Below are 22998 nucleotides of genomic sequence, written 5' to 3'. Positions count from 1 at the left end.
TTCCGACTTCCTCCCTAGGTCCCGCCCCCTCCCCGTTGCCAAGGCGCCGGTTACTAGGTTACCGGGAGGCGCCGGGCGCCCGACTCCCTCCCGGTCAGCCCTTTCAGCCCAGCGCTGCCCGTTCGCCGGTGCGACGGGGCTTCCTGAGGCCGGGGGAAGCAAGAGAGGCCGGGTCACCCCCTGCAGCGGCCAGTCATCGTTACAAACTAAAGTCCCACGGCGAAAGCCAGTTCCAGCTACCCCCAAAGTTCAAACACTTAGAGTTCGAAGGAACAGAGAGCCTCCAGCGCGGAAAAACCCCGAGGGAAAACAACCCGAAATGACGGGGCCAGGTCTTGAATATAGATGCCCTAGGAAAAAAAAGGCTCGAAATAAGCTGGGAGGTGAGTACTTCGAATGGATAAACAACTGCAAACACTGCACAGCTCCGGTCTACCTCCCAGTCCGTGCCCCTCACCCAACACAATGGGGAGAGCCCAGCTCCAGGAGCAACCCCAGAGTGAAGACCAAAACCAAGCTCCCAGTTAGTTTAATAGCGTGTAACTGGAAAGGGCTAGCTACCAAGCACAGAGGACAGGATCCCTAGGATCTGAAGATAGGGGAACGAGTATTGACAGTTTAGTGCCTTTTTCTGCAATGAGATGGTTTTGGACCACTTTTATTTCTTTCTACTTTGCTGGTCTGTATTTCCCAGCCATGAGTATGACGAGTATGTATTGCATCTTACAGATTACATACTTTATCCAGAATAAAGCTTTTTTTTTTTTTTTTAACTTGTGAGAAAGACAATAGGGAGAAAAGAGGAGGCTGGCCTGGGGTCAGAAGGGTTCTGAATCAGAAGCGGCTGCTCCCTGCACCTGATTACCTCTGTGGCAGCTGCTCTAGGAGCAGAGTAGAGGGGCAGTGAGGCAAACACAGGAGGGAAGTTATACTTGAGGCTGGCCCCTGCCTGGGAATTCGGAAGCGGAAAGGGTCATCTGTGGCTTGTGGTGTGACAGTGACCAGCTCGGACTCTGCGTGTTCAGATCCTTCGTCTGCCCCTTTGCCACCGGCTTCTCTCCTCGTCCTGTAATCTCTACTCCAGAGGTACCTGCCAGGATCAAACAACACGTGTACAGCAGCCGGCACATTGCCGCCTTACTCTCTCCTCCCCTTCTAGCACACTCTCCACCCACCTTGTTCTTGTTTCAAATGTTTCTTCTCAGGCAAAACCTACTCAAGAATCGGCTGGTGTGACTATACCCGCGAGGGCTGATTTCATGCGTCCACGTGACTGGACTCTGGACGCCCAGAGAGCCGGTAACATATTATGCCGGGGCTGTGTCTCGGAGGGTGTTTCTGAAAGTGGTCGGTATTGGAATTGGTGCACTGAGCAAGGAGGGCCTCACCGGTGCTGGTGGGCATCATCCAGTCCACAGAGGGCCTGAATAGAACGGAAAGGCAGAGGATGGGCGAATTGGCTCTCTTTTTGAGCTGGGGTATCCATCTTCTCATGCCCTCAGACACCAGTGCTCTTTTTTCTGAGGCCTTTGAATTCAGACTGAATCACAGCTCTGGCTCCTGGGTCTCCAGCTTGCAGACAGCCCATTCTGGAACTTCTTGGCCTCCATAATCATGGGAGCCATTCCTAGGATATATAAAATATAAACAGGAATATAAAAATATAAAACATATTTAAAACACAAAATATATTTTATTATACATAAATGTTATTGACATAGAAAACATATATATCAATATTACATATACAATGTAAAATATATTGTAAGTCTACATAATAAAAAATTAATGATGTATATATAGTCATTTTGCTAAGGGACCTTTGTCTTAGAAACACGGTGCCACCACCTCTTTGAGCTGGAAGATGTGACTGAGACTAGACCGAGTTCTCATAAAATTCTGTGTGCAGCTGCTACTCGGTTTGCTTGGAATGCAGAATTCTTCTGTGTGGCATTATCTTATATATTTACAAGGTCATGTGTTGTGTGCCTCCCCAGTGGATTGTAAGCTTCTTAGAAGGCAAAGCATTGATTTATTTGCCACTATATTCCTAGTGCCTGATGCATGGCTCAGAGGAAGCAATCAATCAATAATTGTTCCATGAAGGAATGAACAATAATAACTAATACTTCTTAGAGAGTTGCTAGGGGCCGGACACTGTCCTATGTACTTTGCTTTACATTTATTATACCCACTCAGTTGTTGCAATAAGCCTAAGCTACTATCATTAGCTCCATTTCATAGACTTGTTAAGTAACTTGCCCAAAAGTTTAGTAGGTTTTCTGACTTGGTATAATGGTCACAACTGGATCTAACCAGGACAAGAGCTCAAATTCTTAGCGAGCTCAGCTAGTGTGGTCCCTGGACTGGCAGCAGCAGCAGCCCCTGGGAACTTGTTAGAAATGTTAATTATTCTTGTCCCTACCCCAAACCCACTGAATCTGAAACTCTGGGGGTGGACCCAGCCATCTGTGCTGTAACAGGCCCTCAAGGGGATTCTGATGCACTGGCGTTTGAGAACCACTGTCCTCCGCTCCCACCGCTTCTCAGTCCTGGAGCTTGCCATCACTTTCTAAGACAGAGAATGGGTACTCACACGCATACGCCGGAAAAACAGAGGTGTCCATTTAATGTGTGTCTCTGCAGTTTTGTGTGTTTCTGGTTTTGTTATTAATTGAATTAATTAAAGACATAGCCCTTTGGGCAAGTTACTTAATATGTCTTTGGTCCTCAGTATTGGCATTTGTGAAATGGGCAGGCCGATATTCAGCCATGAGGAATGGCATCTGTAAGTTGCCAGGGTGTACAATTTTTTTAAGGGCCATCAAAAATTTAGATTTTTATGTAAATTACTGTATGTTAAACATTGGCACCTAATTAAAAAAAAAAAAAAAAGAACTGCTGGTAAAGCACAAATGTTGGATCATGTGAGTTTTTCTTTCTGAAATACAGATGATCAGGCAGAAGGCGCAGTCATTCCTTCTGACCCTCTGCCTAGATTGTAGACCTTCTGGAGAAATCAGGATAAATAAAGCCGGTAGCTCCATGTGAATTGTGACACTGATGAACATAGGCACAAACTTTTCTTATGTAATCAGAACCAGATTTGGAAATGCTTTAATAAAACCGTAGGTCCTAGAGATGGCAGGATCAGAAGTTACAAACAAAATTACCAACGAAAAGCATTTGCTCTTAAAATTGACTTAGGGGAAGGGAGCCCTGGATTTTATTACTCTCAGCTTTGGAACAAACTTGGCTTTGGACACAGCACTTACTGCCTTAGTTTATTTTTAAGATTTGTTCTTATGAGAGAATGGGATGCGAGGCTATCTTTGGAAGATGCTGGCAGAAGAAAATCAAACTGGGTCTTTCTCCTGAGCATGTTTGTACTGGTGAAATCATGTTTAAATGAAGAGCAAGGACTTGAAGGAGGAAAAAAATCTCAAAGGGGAATTCGAAGAGTTTGTGTAGAGGAAGGGCCATTTTCTTTGGTGACCACAGCCAAATCATTGACTGATAAGGACTGTAAATTCCTCAGCTCTTTTGGGGGCACTCGCTGCCTTCAAGGACTTTCTCTTTGTCGGAAGCCCCAGAAAGCCCCTAAACCCGGTAGGGTTTAGGGAAATCCATTCATTGTCCCCTAAAGTGTGTTCGTTGAATAATTAAGGAATGGTTCTTTTTTGATTCTCAAATCTGGTGCTCTTTAACTTTGAGATTGAAAGGGTGATTCATATGAATTTGCTCCATGGGCTCAAAAAATTTCACATTTTTTAATTTTTCTAAATTCCATAGAATGTGGCTCAAGGTCCTCCACCATCTCTTCCTCAAACCAAGGGAGTGTGAAAATTCATTCTGTGGGAGTTGGGTTCCTTCGGTACCCTGGGGTCAAGAAGGCAAAGAGGTTGTAGGGAAATAGGCCAGAATATTTGAGGAAGGGCTTTTAGTCTTCAACTGTTCCTAAAGTCTGTTGGCATAGATGCTCTTTGTCATCAAGTTTGAGGCTTAGACTTCCCTGGGCCCCTCCTTTGAAATTCTGCCACCTTCTTCTTCTCACCCACTTACTAACTCAAAGCGAGGTTCCAGAACCAATAGTATCAACACTCCTTAGGAGCTTGTTAGAAATGCAGAATCTCTGGACCCACTCCAGGACTCCTCAATCAGAATTGCATTTTAACAAGGTCTCCAAGCAGCTGGTGTGCAGATTTCAGCTGAGAAGCCCCAGATACCACATAATGTATCTCTCTCCCACCACCTTGTTCCTCACCACTGTTCTGCATCACTAAGTATGGAATTCTTCAGGGAGCGGGACCACTGGCCTCTCACATAACACTCCCAACCTCCTCCCTGCTAGGGGCTTAGCATTTTGATCATTCAACCCCAAGTCCAAAAGTTCCTAGGCGTCTAAGCTCCCCTGAGCCAGGCAAACCCAATGCTCCAGGACTCTGAGGCTTAATTGCTTGGGGAAAAGGAAAAAAAAAATAAAAAACAACCCTTAGTTTTTGGTGATGAGTCCGCAGTGGAAAGTAAGTCCATTAATTTCTCCATCACATTATTCTGTCACACTAATAATAGGCCCTCTGGGCTGGTGAAATTTTAAAAATATTTCTTCTTCTGGAGTCTTCTCTGTTTCCCTCTAGTTTGAGCCCAGCATCATTGCCCTGGACTACACTCTGGGACCATCTTGATTGAAAAAGAGGAAAAGGTGTTAATAAGGAGGGGATGGAAGTGTAGTTCCACTACCCTGGCTTTGTTCGATACTGGTCCAGGCATGGACCACACTGCCTTTGGGTCTATGGGACAGAATTGCAAGGCAAAAAGCATTTGGTGTGTTACCTGTTGTACAATCTGCGTGCAAAACAAAGGGACCGTTTCTCTCCCCTCTCTCAACATAGCAGGGACCCTGGGGATGTAGCGAAGTAAGAAATAGACCTTAATATTGGCAAAAGACTGCAGATTCAATTCGAGGATGAATAGTAATAAGAAAATGCAAATTACTATCATTATTTACGTTGCATGGCAGAGTTACACAACACTTTATTATACAGTAGATGCTACAGAAAGAACTATTTATAGACATTTTTTCCTGTTCCCCCAACCCCCCTAAACTCACTCTTTCAAAGCATCTGGCCCAAGTTCAATGGCAATGTGTTTTAAAAAATACACTTATTTTAAATAAATGCAATACTGAAAAGTAAAGACAATAGTACTGAAAATTGAAGAGCCAAGACTATCCCAAGTCAACATGAAGAATTTTTAAACTCGAAGATATTTTAAGTGTTTCAAAGAGATAGATGTTCAAAATATACTTTTAATGAATCTTTCAACTTAAGAGAAATTGTTTGTTGTTTTTTTTTTAAAGGACACACCTTAGAATTCAGTCTTATTCCAATCTGAAGATGTCCAATCTTGGCAGATGTGCAGGAAATTATCTGGCATGTTCATCAGTATGAAGATTGGACAATTATGTCTTGAAAAAGTCTTAAAATTTAAAGATTGTTCAAAGTACAGATTTTTAAAAAATTAACGAAAGCAAATTTCCTTCTTAAAGGATTATCTAAAGTTTCCTGAATCTCATGGGAGTAAATTATTTTGTACCCTCTGCTTTAATTTTTTTCTTAAAATTTTAAGGGATATTGGACAAAAACAACATATTCAGTATGTCCTATTTTGGCAAATGTCAACCAGAACTGGCTTGTTAAACATGGGTTATCTTCAGTTTGTGCCAATTAATTAACTTAAGATGTTTTCTTAATGCTAAATTCAAATAAGTTCTTGGTTTTGATATAGCTTCTAATTTTCTTCTGTTGTTCAGGTGATTTGAAATTATAATTGAGAATAAATTTTGCAAAATTAACACATAAAAAGGCATCACTGGAAACGTTTTCCATTGCATAATTCCAAATGCCATGGAAATAGTTGGCGTATTTGGATAGTCATGGAACTTAATTCCATACGTACATATTTCAAAATTATCCATCTGCTTAACACCAGGAAGGGTTTCAATGGTAAGATCTTGGTGTACCCGATTGTGGAGAACTTGGTGTGATAAAATTTGCAAAATCAAAATCGTGTTATTTCTTTAAAAAACAATTAGTGGGATTAGAAAGTTGGTCCAAGCCTGCAATATGGTGTTTTGAGAACAAGAAAACAACAGCATTTATTCATGTCTCCCTGTACCCCCCCAATGTGACCGCCAGGGAGAAGACATGCACCGAGGCAGTGAACTAAAGATCCCCCCCAGATCTTAAGGACTAGGTGACTTTAGCTTAAGCTTTACTGTTTTAACCAAGCAAGACCTTCTTACTTGAAATTGTAAGTGCAGAAAAAGAATAGTGACATTCAAGCTCTGCCCTAAGCTTATTTATATTGGGAAAATACCTTGACGTCTTTAGTCTCAACTACTATAAACTGTCTCAATACTGATACTAAGCTATAGTTGATAAACTTCTCCTTTGATTTGTTTCAACTTTCTAATCAGAATGGGTGCCAGTTATTTATAAATGCATTAATAAAGTAACCATGGTAGATTGTCTGCAAAGATGGTTGCTGCCCATTTCTCCCATCCCTAGGGGGTGCATGCATCTTCCCCTCCCAAGAGCTGGAGTCTTTTTCCTCACTCCCTGGAGGCTGTTCTTTGACTTGCTTTTACCAAAAGAACTTGGCGGCAATGCTGTTCCAGAACTTTCAAGCTGAGGCCTGGAAGTTTACACGTTAGCTAGAGGGAATACCATCTGCCATGACTAGAAGTCCAGGCTTTTCTGTTGGAGAAAGGGGACTCCAGGAACTCAGGTGACAGCAGAGGGCCCCAGAGACATAAAAGAGTCCAGCCAACACCACAAGGAAGGAGGCCCAGCTGTCCTATGCAGTCCTCAATTGTTCAAGCCATTTCAACGGAAACCCTACGAGTGAGGCCATCTTGGAACCTCCAGCCCCACACGAAGCCACCTCAGCTAACACCATGTGAAACACAGGTGAACTGTCCCTTTGAGCCCTGCCCTACTTCCTGCAGATTCACAAGCAAATAACGTGATTGTTATATTAATCCATTACATTTAGCTGTGGTCTGTTAGGTCTGTTATGCGGTAGCAATAGGGACCATCACAGCGACAATTTTCTCAAGTTTTTAAAATTGGGATTTACCAACTCTAAAAACATTTTGGAGGTTGAAAGGAAGAGACAAGTAGAATATTCATTAACCAAAGCTGTCATAACTAAGGGAGTTTTTTAAAAGTCCTTTTGAAAAAAGTTTTGTGGTTATGCTTATAAACGATCTCAGTTGCTGATATTTCTGTCACAGAGAGTGATTTATTTATAAGTCAGCTAATGTGTAACCTTGACTAGAACAATGACAAAAGTAGTTTCTTCAATACTCATCTCATTTTTACTTGGTTGTTATGTAAATGAGAAATTCCAAGGAAGCTATGAGTAAGGAGGAACAGCCTTACAAACCAGACCCTCTGTGAAGCACTCCAGGGCTGCAAATATTATCTGTATAAAGTACACTTGATGTACTTGCATATCAGTAGAAATACCTGTGTCACATGTATTCCTAGACCTAAGACCAAAGGAAATTTATCTAGGCCTAGACCATGTTTTAAGCAAGTTAGAATTTTTATTCAAATTAGAAATATGTCTTGCAGTACTAGTACTGAATTTTTAAAAACTTGGCCACCTCATGTTACCAAATTTGCCAGCGTTTTGACAATGGTATGTATGGAAACATTGCTAGCAGTTTTGTCGACCTCAGGATTTTTTTTTTTTTATCTGCAAAATTAGGATAGTTTTGTTTTTTTTTTTAAGAAAAGAACATTTAAATTAGCAGGTGACATATGGATCAGATACTAGCTATATTTGGTGTCTGTTCACTAGAAAATTACATAAAAGGATAGTTAGGAAAGGAGGTGAAAAAGAACCAGTAATAGGAGCCAAATACTAAGGGGAGAAAAGTCTAGTTTATACATGAGACATTATTAGCATAAGGCATTTTGTTCTGTAATGTAACTGTTGTAAAAGTAGGGAGAGAATAAGAGAAGAGTGGTAAATATACAGAAAATAGCAGGAGAACAACGTGACTTTAAAAAAATAAAAAACAGACTCAAGCTCACAGATGGAGGGCAAGGTCTATAAACTAGTCTACTGGGTTTCTATTTTGGGGCATTATTTTGGACTAGATAATGTAAAAACTTTCCCCGGTTAATAGTCGTCTAGATAATGCTGGGTAAAATATAACACCACCAGAAAACAGGAATAATCTCAAGGAGTCAGAAAAACAGATGGTGAAAACTAAACTGGTAGGGTTTATCTGCATGGAGCAGGGGAGGGGTTTCAGTTGTAAAAGTCCCAAAGGACAGGGGACAGAACTTTGGGGGAAGGGCACTGTGGCCTCCACTCAACGACCCTCAAAGAGCTATACCCTTAAGGGAAAGGGTGGAAGGACTAGAAAAAGTCATCCAGCCAACACAGGGAGATAACAAGAAAGCCTATTTCTTTTACTCTGGACCTTGAGTGGGAAAGAAACGCCCCCTTAGAATTGTTCACAGTAGGACTCTACTCATGTAAGGTTCAGGGTTCAAATTTACTTTGGGAAACCCTTAAGCCAAGAAATGAGCTAAGCAAACTCTTAAATGCAAACCTTCAGTCTAGATGTCCTGGATTCCCACAAATAAAGATCTCTGTGTTCAAAATTACAAAACACACAAGGAAACAATCCACCATGAGCAAGAGTCAACAGAAACAGCAAACCACAAGATCAGATCCCAAATGCTTCAGATAACTGGTTTCTTAAAGACCCATTTAAAATAAACTGGTTCACAATGATTAAAGCCACAAATGAATAAACACAAGAAAAGAACAATCCTTAAAATAGATGAAGTGCTTTTGAAAAAGAAACTAGGATGTCTTCATCTTGGTGATTTTTTCTCTTTATCATTATCAGTGGAACCAAATATTCAACATGAGACTGCACCTACGCATTGTATATTAACCAGAAGCAGTAAAATTTCCCCATGAGTCATTCATTATCACTCGTTTAGCAAACATTTATCAACACCTGCAATGTGCCACCAACTGTGTGATGCCTGAAATGGGGGTGTGTTGGGGGGGTTGTTCAGCAGGTGAAGAAGACAGACCTTCCAGTGGGGCAGAGATAATTGCAGGCAAAACAGACTTGCAGTTAAATTCTAGCATAACGTATGTACCCAGGATGAAGGAAAGAAAAGAAAGATGCAGGCTGAGAAGGGCCTAAGAAAACCTTAAGGAAGTGAGGCTTCAGCAGAGACTCAAAGAGTGATTAGAATTTATCCTGATGGAGGAAGGAGAGAATGCTGTCCAGAAAGGGAAGAGAAATATTGAAAGGCCTGGATTCAAGGCAGGCTGGTGCAGTTCAGAACCTGCAAGAAGACCACTATGGCAGAGTACAGAAAGCCAGTGGGAGGTCTGGTTTGTATGTGTAGGACCACCATGGGAGGCTGAATAGCTCTAGGGGCCAGATTCTGAAAATCCTTGTCTGTTAGGCCAACCAGAGCAGATCTGAGTTTATCCTTCAGGCAATGGGGAAATTTTGGAGAGAAGAGACCAGAAAATTTAGGCTTTGGAAAGACTATTCTGGGGGTGGAGTGCCAGATAGTTTAGTACAAGGTAGACTTGTCACTCCTCAAGGTTGTTGTAACCAAAACAAAAGGAAGTTCTTATCCTGTAAGTTTTGGGGGAAAACACTTGAAACTAGTTTTGATGAGTGTCAGTAAGGGAACAAAACATTTAGTAGGAAGCCAGTTTGGAAAAGCACCCTACTGTGCATTCCTAAGTGGAAAGACAAGCATAAGAATATATATAGAACATGCTCCCATTTTTAAAAAATGGGAACAAAACCTAAAATCACCTCTACATATGTGTGTGTGCACAGTAAATATATATTAATATGAAAAAAAGCCCCAAAGAGCTTCCAGCCTCCTCTTCTTGTTCTTCAGATTCCTGTTGTAGATAATTGTCCAGAAACAATAATAATGATGCTTCCTGTTTTCAAATTCATTGCTGATGGTCCAAAGGGATGGAACAGGAGGGAAATAAAAAATTACTCTGAGGTCAAAATCATGACTCCCTCACTGGAAAGTGAGCTCCCTGGAAATGAGCCACATGTTTTATTCATCTTTGAATTTCTCCAGTGCCTGGCACATAAATGCCCAATAAAAGTTTATTGGATGTGAGAATAAGAATATGGGAATTGGAGAATACCTTAATGGTTGTGTGGAAACTGGAAAGAGATTAAATTTTGGAGAATTCAATCTAACAAGTATTTATTTGAGCCTTTGTCGTGTGCCACCCTGAGCTGGCATGTAGGGTGAGGGGAGGTGGTTGTGTTGAGCAGCTTAAAGACCTAATCTTAGCAACAAGCAAAGGAGGGTTAGAAAGATATGGTCTAAGGGTACCAGCTTTGGAGTCAGGCAGACCAGGGTTTAAATCAGGATTCTTCCATTTACTAGTGGTTTGACCAAAAGCAAATAGCTTAACCTCGATGGGCCTCCACTTCCTCATCTGCAAAATAAAGATTATAATGATAGTACCTACTTCAGAACTGTGGAGAGAAATAAGTGAGATATTCACATCAAGCACTTAGCATAGTACTTGAGTCAGAGGAATCTCTGGATTTACATGAGATATTATTGTAGACAAATGTAGGGATCAAACTAGGGTATCTGGTTGGTGCTACTTTTAACCAGCTACTCTAGAATGTCTCTTTGGTAATTTTGGTAGTCAGAATGATGTCTCCAAAGATATCCATACCCTAATCCCTGGAACCTGTGAATATAGTACCTCACAGAGCAAAAGGGACTTTGCAGATGGGATTAAGTTAAGGATCTTGAGACGGGAGATTATCCTAGATTATCCTAGTGGGCTCTGTGTCATCACAAGAGTCTTTATAAGGGAAAGAGGGAGGCAGGGGAATAGTGAAAGTGTGACAGTGGAAGCAGAGGTTGGAGTAATGTGTTGCTGGCTGGGGGTCATGAGCCAGGAATCGTGAACAGTCTTTTGAGGAGGGGAAAGGCAAAGCAGTGAGTTCTCCTCTGGACCCAACACCTTGACTTTAGCCCAACGAGATGATTTTGGACTCCTGACCTCCAGAATTGTAAGATCATAAATTTGTTGTTGCTTTGAGTCACAGTGTTTATGCTAATTTATTATAGCAGCTTTAGGAGACTCAGACAGTAATGATGGACAAAGAGATGGGCTGCCCAGACCCTATTCAAGCAAAGACTTGCTGTCCCATTGCTGGGAGTACAGTCAAGAGATGGGCTCTGCTCCCAGCTCCTTGGGCTTCAAGCCACAGCTGTGGAGAGTTGTTCATCCAAGGTCACGTCCTTTCTGGGACAGTTCATACTGAGTGACTAAGGGAAGCAAGAGTGGGATGGGGCTACAGGAACTTGTTACTTTGGTCCAACTCCCACCAACCCCGACAGGCAATCATCACTGTAGAGAGTCCCGTGGTTTTGGCGGGGGCGTTATTGGGTGCATGTCACAGTTGGGCCTTTCTCTCTGCCCAGCTCTGCTTTGTTTAGAAAAAAACCAGTTCTCCCTCCAGTGTGTCTCACTGACTCTCGCAGGACTACCACACTCACGACACATCTGACACTAGAGATGTGGGGGTTTTCCCCGCGCCAAGCAATTCTGCAACACCAGCTGGGTGTCCTACAATTCAACTCTGTTCTGACACTATCTGCGGATAGCATCAGATCCCACAAGTTCAGGGCTCGGTCCCACAAGACTATCTCCTCAACTCCCACTTCAGATGCCTGTTGCAAGTCTAGCTCATCAGCTGTACTTCTCACTGATTAGCTATAAATCAGAGTTCCCACAATCCCCTTCTCAGGTTCAATTAATTTGCTGGAACATCTCACAAAACTCAGGGAAACAGCTACTTATATTTACCAGCTTGTGAGAGGACACGATAAAGGATACAGATGACAGGTCAGCTGAAGAGGTACATAAGGTGGGGTCTGGAAGTGTCCTGAGTGTAGGACCTTCTGTCCTCAGGAAGTTGGGGTATGCCACTCTCCCAGTGTGTCGATGTGTTCTCCAGCCTAGAAGCTCTCCAGACCTCAGAGTATTGGGATTTTATGGAAGCTTCCTCATGCATGACCAATTATTAACTCCCATTTCCAGCCCCTCTGCCCTCTCTAGAGAATAGGAGGTGGGGCTGAAAATTCCAAGCTTCTAATCCTGGCTTGGTCTTTCTAGTGACCAGCACCAATCCAGGAGCCCATCCAGGAGGCCAGAGTCACCTCAATAGATCAAAAAATGCTCCAAGAGCTCATCACTTAGGAAATAACAAGGGTTTCAGGAGCCCCATGTCAGGAACTGAGCGAGAGACTCGCATGTATATGTTCTATTATCTCACAAGCTTCCTCCTGCTGCTGCTGCTGCTTCTTTTTAAGATTTTATTTATTTATTTGACAGACAGAGATCACAAGCAGACAGAGAGGCAGGCAGAGAGAGAGAGGAAGGGAAGCAGGCTCCCTGCTGAGCAGAGAGCCCAACGCAGGGCTCCATCCCAGGACCCTGGCACCATGACCCTAGCTGAAGGCAGATGCCTAACCCACTGAGCCACCCAGGCGCCCCTTCCTCCTGCTTCTTTTCACAGATGTTGAATGCTAACTCTTGTTCTTCAAACTCTGTTTCCGTATTCTTCCAGAAAAATCCACCTGTAGCAGAAACCCATCTGAGAGTGAAGGACAGTGCCTTTGAGATTACAGACCACTATTTAACTGTCTGGGTTTTGTTTTGTTTTGTTTTTTTAACTCTTAAATTTCTTTAAAAATAGAGACTACTAGGGGCACCTAGGTGACTCAGTTGTTTAAGCATTCAGACTCTCAGTTTTGGCTCAGGTTGTGGCCTCACGGGTTGTGGGATCGGGCCCTGTGTCAGGCTCTGTGCTCAGCAGGGAGTCTGCTTAAAGATTCTCTCCCTCTGCTTCTTACCCACCCCCTTGTACCTCTCTTTCTCTCTCAAATAAATAAATAAATCTTAAAAATATAAGTAAACAAATAAAAATACAGAATACTGGTATTTTATCCATAATCCTTTCACAAATGCATTTCACTACGCTTCTATCCCTTTCTTAAAAATAAACTAAAATAGAAATAAAAGCAAAAATCTGATTTAGAGCAGGGACCACATATCCTGCATATTTTTTAAAGCTTTGTTTATAATGTTTTTTGTTCATAATGTTTTTTAAACCTTTGTCTATAAACAGGAAAACCAAGTCTAATTGTGTTTGTAATTTTATGTGCATAGGAAGCAATTTCCCTTGTTTAGGTGTTAGCCAAGTTAAGCTGAGGAGTATAGCCCTCACAGAGTATAAAGGTGGTCTTCTCTCCTCAGACAAAGAGAAAAAAGAGTACAAAATTCATCCTTTGGAGACCTCACCTCTGTTCATATGCATGAATATTTATAGTATGGTTCAAGACATTTAAGTTTTATTTAATAAGCCATTGTGGAATTTCCAATTAAAACCAGCATATTGGGAGGCACCTTTATTTCCTTTTCCTCCCCAAATCTGGCTAAAACACAATAAAGGGATGAGAATGTACTAACTCACCAGGATAAAGAGAATGAGGGGAGACAATAGTGGATAAGAGATTTCAACAAATATTGGGAGACAAAAGGTTGTTGGAGGGATTTCCAGTTAAATACGAAAGGCTAAATACTTTGCCTTTTCCAAAAACTTTACTAAGACAATATTAAACCTGGCTGGCTCTGTCCATAGAGTATGTAGCTCTTGATCTTGGAGTCATGTCCCCCACTGAACATAGAGTCTGACAAAAAAATGTTGGGCCTCTCAGTTGGCTCCATCAGTAGAGCACACAACTCTTGATTTTGAGTTCAATCCCCATGTTGGGTATAGAGATTACTTAAAAAAAAAATCTTAAAAAAAATTAAGGAATAAAAAAATATGTGTTAGTTATAGATGTGCCATACCTTAGGGGAGAACAGTCACCAGCTTTCCAATCTAGAATTCTATATCTAACCAAACTATCACTGGGGATTAACATCAGAAAAAAAATATTTTCAAATAATACACTATATGTTAATAAAAATAGTTTAAAAAAATAAACAGAAAGGTCTTCTGTTTCAAAAAAAATATTTTCAGGCATTCAGGGACTTAAAAAAACTACCTTCCATTTGCCCTCTTTCAATAAGCTTTTGGAAATGTACTCTAACAAAATGAGAGTAAAATAAGAAAGAGTGAGACAAGACTTGAAGGAAGAGGAGATTCACAATGGGCAATAGGCAAAGGAAATTCAGAGGACAATGGCAAAGAGATGATTCAAAATGACAGCTGTGCAGTAGGCCCTAGAGAACAACTTGTCTTGATTGGAGCAAGAAAACAGACTCTGAGAGGAGATTCCCAGGAAAAACATGAAACTGATTCTTAGAATGTAGAAAATATTGTTGACAGGCCTATAGCAGAGATGTTGGAGCCCTTGAAAAATTATATATATATATATATATATATATATATATATATATATAAAACAATACTTGGAGAAATTAAAAACCAAGTCAATTATAAACTCTAAGGAAAAAAACAAAGGGTTTTATAAGAAAGGAAACATAGTCACAGTTCATCTACTTGGTTTGGTAGAAAACAAAATTTATCTGGTCATAATATAAACATTTCTACTCCCAAATGGCTGTATAATGATGTTGGAGAGATACCAGGAGGGTAAGTAAGGAGTGGTGTTAATGTACAAGAAATGAATCAATAGGCGTTCTAAAACTGATACATCAAGAAATTGTAGTATTAGTTTTCTATCTAGAAGGACAGTAATAAGTACCAGGGGAAAAACTATAAGGTTTGAGGGTGGTTGCCTCTGGGGAAGAGGACATGAAAGCTGAGATAGAGGAGGGTAAGATACAGGGGTCCTTTAAACCATGTGCTTTTCAACTATATTCTTTAGAATAAATCATTAAATAATTTGAAGATGGTAGTATATACTGTATTTGATTATAATAATGAGTAAATGATATATTGAAATTTAAAACAATTAAAAAATTAAAATTTGCTTTTTTGCACTTTTAGGAATAGAATCATCTCATGAAACTGAAGACTTGACAAAGTGTTCTCAGCCTAGTGGTAAAGCACACAGACTTTGGAGTCTCAAACCGCTTTTTAGCTTCAACACTGCTATGTGTTATGTGATCTTGGATAAATTATTTAACTTCTTGAACCTTGATTTTTCTTGACTATACAGAGGGGATATCAATAATACCTATGTCATAAGAATGATTTCATAATTAAATTTAATTAAATTAAATGAGATAAAAATAACAAAAATAACAACTAAGGAACCTATGCACTTTGTATATATTATCTTTTTTTTTTTTTTAAAGATGTTATTTATTTATTTGACAGAGAGAGAGATCACAAGTAGGCAGAGAGGCAGGCAGAGAAAGAGAGGGAAAGCAGGCTCCCTGCCAAGTCAAGAGCCTGACTTGGGGCTGAATCCCAGGACTCTGACTGAGCCGAAGGCAGAGGCTTTAACCCACTGAGCCACCAAGATGCCCCTGTACATATTATCTTATTATCTTATTGAATCTTATTGAATATCTACATATTACTTATTGAATCTTCATAACCTATTTTATGAAGAGATTTGTATCATAATACCTAATTATTTAATTACTAATTACTCAATAAACATTAGCAGTTTTCTGTTAGTATTTTGATGGGAATGAAGACTAATAAGAGAAACAATGAAAAAACTCGGGAACATTCTGGTTATTCTGAGACTAGATTGATGATATCCCCTGTCCCCCTATTACACATAGTCTTGAACCTGAAATAAACAGAAAAAAGTCACCATGGCATCAAAGTTCTATTCAAAAGTGACAATTGTTGGCTTAGCTCTACATTCTTTTTTTTTTTTTAATTGTAAGGATGCCTGGCTGACTTAGTCAATCCCAGGACCCTGGCATCATAGCCTGAGCCAAAGGCAGACGCTTAACCAACTGAGCCACCCAGGTCCCCCTGTTGCATAGATTTTTCGAAATAGAATTGCTAGGTCAAAGAGTAAATGCCCTGCAAAAGAGTTGTACCCACTTATACTACCACTCATTAGAGTATGAAAGTGCTTATCTGCTATTCTCTCTTTGTTCTTAGATAATACTGCTCTCTTTAATATTTGTGATGCCGATGGACCAGAAATACCTCAATGTGTGAATTTGTATTTTTCTTTTAATTTATTTATTTGAGAGAGGGAGAGAGAGAGCGAGTGAGCCTGAGTGGCAGTGGCGGGGTTGGCAAAGGGAGAGGGAGAAGCAGACTTGATCCTAGGACCTGAGATCATGACCTGAGCTGCGTGCAGCTGCTGAACTGACCAAGCCTCCCGGGCATCTCGGTATTTTTCTGATGACTGTTAGAGTATCTTTTTGCACTTTGATTGGCTACACATTTTGCTGTGTTTTAATCCGTTCTCTACTGGGGTACATTTAGCTTGGTTATCAGCCCACTGCACATGTGGAATGCCCGAACAAAGAGGTGACTATGGGAAGGTGTTAGAAATGCATCCAGTGACAATAAAATGACTGCAGAGACGTTCAAAATGATAGCCTTGAGTCATCAAGTTTCACTGTATTTAGGAAATAGAAGAGCGTTCTTCAAAGAGTTCTATCAAAAATGGTTAAAAATATAAAGTCTTGGTAATTTCTGAAAGCTACCATTTATTGAACAGCAACCATGCGTCATCCTCTGCGTTAAGGCTTTTCAAACACCATTTGATTTCATCTTGGCGTGAGCAAGTATCATGTCATTTTATGTTGTAGAAAGGACAGTTTCTGGAGACTAGCCCAAGGTAACAAACCACAGGCAGTGGGTCGGTGGATCCTAATCCAAATCTGTGACACCCTCACCCTTTGAGAGGGCCTTCTGAGGGAGGTCCTGGAGACTCACGGACTGCGCATACCATGCTTACTGGTGTCTCAAGTAGCCTGGGTCAATGTGTTTGTTTTTGTTCTTACTCTTTTTTTTTTTTTAAGATTTTATTTATTTGTTTGACAGACAGAGATCACAAGTAGGCAGAGAGGCAGGCAGAGAGAGAGGTGGGGAAGCAGGCTCCCCACTAAGCAGAGAGCCCGATGCGGGGCTCGATCCCAGGACCCTGAGATCATGACCTGAGTCGAAGGCAGAGGCTTTAACCCACTGAGCCACCCAGGCACGCCTGTTCTTACTCTTGCAAATCCAGAGTCAGTAGACTTCAGGAGAAGGCTTTATTGGAGTTCTGTACCAAGTGCGCCATGACTCACGAGGAAATGACTTTAGGTGGTGCTTAGACACAACGTTCAATGGCACTGAATCACCCGGTGAGGAAGTTACTCTCCTTTGAGTCCCTCTCAATCATGTCATCAAGGAGAAAGTCTGTAAGCGGTGCTTCTAGTTCTGGAACACCTCTCTGGTGCTTGCTGATTTCTTCCTATTTAACAAATACTGCAGCAGATTTCAGAGCTCCAGCCAGTAACAGTGTCTAGGTAGAATTTAATAACATTATTTTAAAAAATGATATTTACTCTTGCGGTTATCATCTAGTTATGGCAAGATGTCTGTTTCTCATTTGCAGTAATGAAATAAATTTCCCCTTTAAAATGAATTTGCTTTCGTAAAAATAGTGAGTCACGTAAGAGAAAATTGTAGGCATACACTGTTACCAGTTGTCAAATAACTGGGCAAAATTGTGAAAAAAGGTAACGCTTGAATGGCGTTTCAGAGACACTGCTTTCCTAGATTCATGAGAGCAGGCTCTAGGCTCCATGGGTATCTCTGTTTGTTGACTCTAATCATACTTTCCTGACTTGAGGGTACATTATATCACATGAGATGTTTGTTAAGAATTCAGATAGCCAGGCCTTGAACCCCAAAGAGCCTCTGTAGGTCTGAGACAGGACCTGGGCTTTGTAATTTTGATTAAGCAATCCAAGTGGTTCTGATGTGAACTAGTCAGCACATGGCACTTGCAGAAATTCTGAATTGGATCTTTCAGTTTTAACCCAATATCAGAAAAAAAAAGTTTATTTGTTTGTTTTGGGGGGGCAGAGGGAGAGAGAGAGTCTTGAAGCAGACTCCCCACTGAGCACAGAACCCCATGAAGGGCTCAATCTCAGGACCCTGAGGTCATGACCTGGGTGGAAACCAAGACACCCCATTTAACACACTGAGCCACCCAGGAGCCCAAACTATAGATTTTTTGGAAACAGATGAGGAAGAATGCCACATGCCTCTAAGTCTGGCAGGACACAGTGTGCTTCTGCCTTTGTGTGGCTCCAGTGGGTTTGGTTTCCGGGGCAGAAGCAGTCACATCTAATTTTCAGGCGGTGGTCTAGGCACTTCACACGCATTGAGTCATTTCATCCTCAGCACAATCCGAGAAGGCAGATACTATTACCTTCATTTTAAGGGTGGGGAAACCCGGACACAGAGAGGTGAAATCACTTGCCTAAGGTCACAGGGCTGGGAGGTGGCAAAGTTGGGATTTAAACCTGACCATCAGCTCGGGGTCAGAGCTCACATTCTTCCCTGCAGGGGTCAGTTCCCTCCCCTGGACCCACCTCTATGTGTGATGATGAAGGTCCCGCGCCCCCTCCAATTCTGCAGATTCCTGTTGTCCTATCAGTACATCAGACTCTTTGCTTATAATCAGAAATTAATTGATCATTGAGTTAAATGAATACAAGAATACGGACGAGGTTAGGGTCCCTGGTCCGAGGTCTGTAACCTTCCTGCTCAGTCGAAACCGTGGCCTAGGCCTGTCTTTCAAAACTAAAAGCCAACATTTGTACTTCCTATGACAAAAATAAAACACGTTCTCAATTTACCAGGTAGACTAAACTGGTACTGATTTATCTGATTCTGTGCACAAAAGCCCAAGACAGGGGAAAACTTATGATCTGCCCCACTCAGCATTTCTCATTTTTTCCCCATTTCTTCAAAGAAAAGGAAAGTCGAGAAATCACAGAGGAGACTTCTAAAGGGCCATCAGCTCCCGTGTTCAGACTCAAATACAAAAAGAGGCTCAATGAACTCAGGGTCTGTGCCTTCCAGAAGGCAATCGAATTGTGGAGGATTTGAGGCTCGTCTAGGGCAATGCGAGCAATTTTGGTCATTTCTTTCTTCTTTTTCTTTTCCTCCCCCCCAACCCCCCCAACCCGAAGTCACAGATGGGTGCTAGAACACGGGCCAACCCTGGGCCACGAGATGCAGCCGACCAGCTGTGGTACAGTGTGCGTAGCAGGTGCACGAGGCATGGCCTGCGGCCTGAGCTGGCCAGGCAGGCGTGGGTTTCTTCTCTGGCCAGGAGAACCGCGGAATGCGGGAATGGCATGGGCCAGGGAAGGTAGCACACCTTCAGGATGTCCAGACTAGGGAACAGGTTTTGTTTGTCCTGCCAGCAGCTGCTTTTTCATCCCGTTGGGAGAGCCTGGTGGAGCCGCTCACAAGCAGGGGCCCATGGAAAATGCACAGCCAGGATGTCAGCGACAGCCTCACAGTGGCACTCTGGAAAGGAGTGATCACTTTGAACAATGCACACAGGTTCATGTGACAAGCCATTAAAACTCCAGCCCAGGTAAAGAGCATGTGTTCTTTTTTAAAATTTAAAAAAAAAATTTTTTTTAATAGTTTATTTATTTATTTATTTGACAGAGAGAGAGAGAGAGATCACAAGTAGGCAGAGAGGCAGGCAGAGAGAGAGGGGGGAAGCAGGCCCCCAGCTGAGCAGAGAGCCTGATGTGGGGCTTGATCCCAGGACCCTGAGATCATGACCTGAGCTGTAGGCAAAGGCTTAACCCACTGAGCCACCCAGGAGCTCCTAAATTTGTTTTTTAAGATTTTATTTATTTATTTGACAGAGAGAGAGAGAGAGAGAGATCACAAGTAGGCAGAGAGCCAGACAGAGAGAGAGGGGGAAGCAGGCTCTCTGCCAAGCAGAGAGCCGGAAGCGGGGCTCAATCCCAGGACAATGACCTGACCCACTGAGCCACCCAGGTGCCCCAGCATGTGTCCTTTATCAGACTGTTTCCTTAGTCTATGGCACACTATGTATAGGCAGGAGCCCTTCACGTCAGTGACACAAAGGCAGGGTTCACTTTCAGGTTTTTATGAGGTGCTTTCGATGCTGTTGTTGATAAGGAGGCCACGGAGTCCCCTACCAAAACGTAGATTATTTAATTCCTCTGCTTTTTTGTCTCCGTCAAGATAACTTCGGAGCAGCTGAAGGTAGCATATGTTTGCCGGGGTAGCTATCCACAACAACAAAAGACACTTACTTTAAAGTAAAAGCTGTAAAGATTCTCAACGTGTGTGTCGTTTGCTCTGTGATGTCTGAGGCCAGAAAAGGGGCCCTTCTTGAAAAGGAAGATGTAAAGCCGTAGGTGTCAACTTGGGCTCAACATCAGAATTACCCTGGGGAGCTTTTAAAAATCCCAATGCCGCCCCAGACCAAATAAATCAGAATCTCTGGGGCGGGGGTAGGATCTAGGCACCAACATTTAAGAAAAAAAAAAGTTTCCCAGGTGATTCCTACGCATAGACATTGCATGAAGGGGAAATTTCCTTACCCTTTGGAAAGTCGTGTAAGACTTTTGGGAAACGGAATTCACTGACCTCTCATTTCTGGAGGAATGAAAATGGAAATCACCACATCAATTGCCTGATTTCCATATTTTAGCATCTGCCTTTCTTCTCATTGTTCTGTGCAAGTACTGGAAGTCCTGCCCTCTAGTGCCTTGGGACCAGCAGGTAGAGCAGATGAGGACATCAGGAGAAAGCTTGGGGAGCAGAGACTGGAGTGGGGCGGAGACTCTGGGCCCCAAAGTTGAATAGCCTTTCCTATGTTGTGCACCCATTACCTCTATCTAGTTCTAGAACTTTCTCATTACCCCAAACAGAAAACCAATACCTATGAATCCCCTCCCCCCCCCCCTTGCAACCCACCTGCTTTCTCTCTGTGGATTTGCCTATTCTGAATATTTCTTATCAATGTAATCCTACAGGCTGAGGCCTTTTGTGTCTAGCTTCTTTCCTTTGCATAATGTTTTCAAGTTCATTGCCCATTGTCGCATGCCTCAGTGCTTCCTTCCTATTTACGGCTGAATACAATTCCGTTGTATGGATATGCCACACACTGTTTGTCCAGCTCTTTAGGTGACAGGTAGTTGGGTGGTTTCCACCTTTCAGCTATTGTGACTAGTGCTGCTGTGAACTTTTGTGGGCATGTTTTGTTTCAACAGAGGGATCATCTTTACATAACAGCTGCCCCCACAGCACTAATCCCAACTCTGAGCCCACTCATACGTGTCCATGAGGCAGGGACTTAAGAATAGGGGGACCACACCGTCCCACTTTGCCTTGGATTGTCCCGGTTTTAACACGAAGGGCCCACATCTAGTAAACCAGTAGAGGGAGGTCTGGCAGTGGTCTCATCCACCAGCAAAAGCCTTCTCAAGGCAAGGCCAATAGTTTTAGTATTTTTGACCGACTTCAAAAATCATTGGGACAAGTCTGTTTCTTGCAATTGTCTCTAATGGCAGTGACTTCAGGAAGCTGGGCTTTGGCACAAGCTTCCTTGATGTCGCCTGGAGGATTCCTATTCCTTATTCAGTCTCAGCTTCAGACTCATGCCCACGACAGAGATTCCCAGAGTCTCTTCCCTTGCAAAGGGGTAATGGGTTCCTCTCCTTTATTCCAGAAGCATCGTATAATTACAGGATGCATTTGCATGGGTCTCCCCCATTAGACCATGACCCCCTCAAGGATAGTGGAAGGTGGTCTAGGCTTTGGTCTGCCCAACATCCATTCCCTCTTCTGACAATAGCATTCTTCTTTTCCTTTAGGGGCGCCAGCCGTCCCCTAATCTCAGACAACACACTTTGGGTGGAGTGGATACCAGTCCTCAGCAACCCAGACGTGGCCGGTCAGCACATTCCATCTCCTTGGTTGACACAACTGGCTCAGGAAATCGTGGCCTGAACCAGGTTAGTGCGCAATCAGTCCTGCAACTTAAGTTAACTGGAACTAAACCAGAAATAAGGAGGAAGGAACTCTACTTCTGATAGGGTTGCTAAGCTCTCGGTGGCCAGCTTAGCCAGGACCTGGGGGAGAAACCGCCTTGAAGGGAAGCCTCCCTGGAAGAAAGCAGGACCGAGGGACAGGGACAGAATGGGAACGATGCCAGGCTGCAGCGAGTTTCCTCCCTTCAACTTCCTGGTGATGTGAATCACTTTTTTGCTCATTTTGGGTTTTCATCTCTTCCAACTAAAAGAAAACTGAAGAATGCACTGTTCTTTTTTTAATTAATATTTAAATCTTATATTATTGCACCATCCTGGCACGTGCTAGGCACTCAAGAAATGCGTGTGTGCGTGCAGACTTTGCTAGGTGTCCCGTCGCTATGTTTTCTCAAGAGATGCTGTCGATGCAAGAAGAGTCAGGAGGGGAGGGTGTGGAAAAGTTGGAAGCCTCCCACGTTGCTGGGGGAATGTTAAATGGTGCAAACAGCTATAGAAAATAGTTTGGCAGTTTCTCAAAAAGTTAAACTGAATTATCGTATGACCATCATCCCTGCTCCTGGATATACAGGCATATCTCGTTTCATTGTCCTTCCCTTTATTGAGCTTTGCAGATATTGTGCTTTCTTCTAAATCAAAGGTTTGTGGCAACGCTGCATTGAGCAAGTCTGTGTGTGCCATTTTTCCAACAATATTTGCTTGCTTTGTGTCACCGAGTCACATTTGAGTAGTTCTTGTAATATTTCAAGCTTTTTCTTTTTCTTTTTTTAAAGATTCTATTTATTTATTTGACAGAGAGAGATCACAAGTAGGCAGAGAGGCAGGCAGAGAGAGAGGGGGAAGCAGGCTCCCCGCTGAGCAGAGAGCCCGATGCGGGGGCCGATCTCAGGACCCTGGGATCATGACCTGAGCCAAAGGCAGAGGCTTAACCCACTGAGCCACCCAGGA

General features: G+C 42.4%; 1 long non-coding RNA gene across 1 annotated transcript; it reads left to right on the top strand.

The window, feature by feature from the left end:
- Positions 1-39: 39 nt before the first annotated feature.
- On the top strand, positions 40-15224 carry LOC101693010. Its single transcript, XR_199478.3, has 3 exons — positions 40-383; positions 1206-1299; positions 15077-15224. It is a non-coding gene; the product is annotated as an uncharacterized LOC101693010 (long non-coding RNA).
- Positions 15225-22998: the final 7774 nt, after the last annotated feature.

This window comes from Mustela putorius, unplaced genomic scaffold, assembly GCF_011764305.1.
Source record: "Mustela putorius furo isolate JIRA1106 unplaced genomic scaffold, ASM1176430v1.1 tig00537248_pilon_pilon_pilon, whole genome shotgun sequence".
Classification (NCBI taxonomy): Eukaryota; Metazoa; Chordata; class Mammalia; order Carnivora; family Mustelidae; genus Mustela; species Mustela putorius.
This window is presented reverse-complemented; position numbering and strand designations above follow the sequence as displayed.